The sequence below is a fragment of the Grammomys surdaster genome, unplaced genomic scaffold, assembly GCF_004785775.1.
Source record: "Grammomys surdaster isolate TR1022 unplaced genomic scaffold, NIH_TR_1.0 126163, whole genome shotgun sequence".
Taxonomy (NCBI): Eukaryota; Metazoa; Chordata; class Mammalia; order Rodentia; family Muridae; genus Grammomys; species Grammomys surdaster.
The window spans coordinates 2,786,779-2,789,190 of record NW_021620970.1 but is presented as its reverse complement, the minus strand read 5'-3'; the positions used below and the strand labels follow the sequence as shown (position 1 = coordinate 2,789,190).

At 28.8% G+C, this 2,412-nt stretch overlaps 1 pseudogene; it reads left to right on the top strand.

Moving 5' to 3' along the window:
- The first annotated feature begins 1,150 nt into the window (after window positions 1-1,150).
- On the top strand, window positions 1,151-1,281 carry LOC114612525 (annotated as a pseudogene).
- Window positions 1,282-2,412: the final 1,131 nt, after the last annotated feature.

The following is a 2,412-nucleotide window of genomic DNA, read 5'->3' as shown; positions in this document are numbered from 1 at the left end:
AGAAATCAAAATAGAGAACAGAAAGCATATGAAACAAAAAGGATGTATATTTCAAGCTGTTTGCAGGAGAAATGTTTTCAGATGATTTATAATAGCTATTTCTCAAATTATTTATTATAATAAAAAATACTTGCTGGTACTTAGTAACCATAAGGATGTTTTAAAATATTTTGAGGGGATGAGCATGATCTAAAACTCTATGTACAAATGTCTGCATAGAGTAGAGGACAGATGCATTAAATGTAGTTAATGAATTTCAAGTTTAAAACAGAGCATTTTTTCTATGCTGATTTTTATCTCTCCCACAACACAAAATTGAGTATACTAATGCAGTGTTTTCTTAAAAATCTAGATAAAGTTAATGTGTTGGTGGTTTAGTTTTTTTCTGTCCACAATGCAAAAGAGCTTGTTATAAGCCAAATTGTAAAGAGGCTGCAGACAAAGTTCTATGAATAGTAGTACATACTATGCTGTGTCTGATAATTGGTGAATAATAACATGAGTTGTTTGACCCCTCAACTCAAGAAAAATATTTAGAAAGTTTATGAGATTTCCTAAAAGTCTCAGTCTTAGACACAGTCGTAACTGTAGGAGTCTGAATCTTCTACTGGGGAAGATGAATCCTGGAATCAACAAATGCTGTGATAACTTGAGAAAAAGAAACAGAAATACACACGTCTGTGGCTTAGAATTAAGAAGCATTCCAAAGCTTTATTGATTACTTCAGAAAAAAAAATCCTGCAGCCATTTCAAAGTCATAGTGCTGTTACCACTGCATTCCCAGAATTTCCATCTCCTGGAAAATGAAGTAGTATGTAGGAGGTTGAATCTCCCCCTTCACAATGTCTACATTTTTCTTAATCTCCTGAGTATACCTGTTTCTTAATTTTATGATTATATATAAGTAATACCTTTAACCTATTGGGAGAACATAGTTCTATTTGATCAGATAACAAATAGAATACAGTTATATTTATTATAACAGAAATCTTGATTATTGCAAAAAAAATTAAACTGTTAAAAATACTTAAAGATGTTTCAGAATATAATGTATCTAATCTTTAGGATACCAAAAATTTTGATTTTTTTAATAGAGAATATAAATGGTATCTTCTGGGAAATAAAGCAAAGAATAAAAAGTTATGTTCTGAGCTTTGTGCAGTGTCAGTATCATTGTCAATGAGGGCTATCTAAGGCATGATTATTGCTAACTTAAAAATGATGTTCTGCAATATTTTTTAATAGAAATTGCAGGTTTTAGTGGGAAAGACCTATCTGTCTGTCTATCATTTGTTTCTTTCTCCCCCTCTCTCTAGTCTTCTATCTTATACACTAATTATTTCTCCACAGATACAGTAATAAGGAGTGATATTAATACACATTTCATAGCCACGGCTTCATTGAACCATGAAAGAAACAAAAAATACTTGATTTAGTCTTTAAGGAAGAACATGAACAAAAGAAACAAAATTGAATATTTAACAAAGAGTGGGAAATATAAAAGTGCTGTTTAAAATCAGTAGCAAAAAATGCTGTGAGGCTCACCAAAAAATGTAAAAGATAAGAAAAACAGAATTTTGAAGTCCTATTCACAGAAAATAAACATAAATCTTCAAAGTAACATTTTCAAAACAAAAGACAAAGACTAATTCACACCATTCAACTATTATTTCATTTCTAACTTTCTGTCAAAGATAGGAATAATAATGTAGGTGAAAAGAAATTGCAGCCCAAGAAATGTGACGTTAGGAAGAAAGCAATTCTTCCTTAATATGATTTTGTATTTTTTTCCTGATGAATTATGCTCTATGTTATAAGGAGAATTTTTAAATAAAATTTCAGATTCAATGAGCAATTTCTTAAGGAATTATATATAACTGAAACAATACTAAAGTACTAGAAAGGGGGAAAATGTTATAATACTATATTTAACTAAAAGTCAAGCAATTCTATAGTAGATTATATGGAAATAAATTCTATTTTTAAAACTTAGTGTGAAATTTAATTAAATAATTGGCTGATTTTATTAAAAGTTCTAGAATTTATTAAAATATGACTTATAAACTATGAACAACCAATTATCAATTTTCAATTAACCCAGTTCACTATACACAAATATCTTTTGACAATCCATTGTTGACCAATGGTTTAACTTATTGCCAAGAAAAATAGTTTCTAGTCACACACTTCAAATTACAAAAATTATTACATATACTATTTGATAATATATTCATGAAAAATAAAGATATGATTAGATCCTATAGATTGCAGATTATTTTAATTGTCACACTAAAAAATGTATGTTACCTTATAATTCAGAAAGCTACTTCTGGTAAAACAGGATTTTATCCTGGGTCCAGTACCAATGAAATTTATCTATGAAAAGTACTGCAAAAGATTTGATTGGCTTGA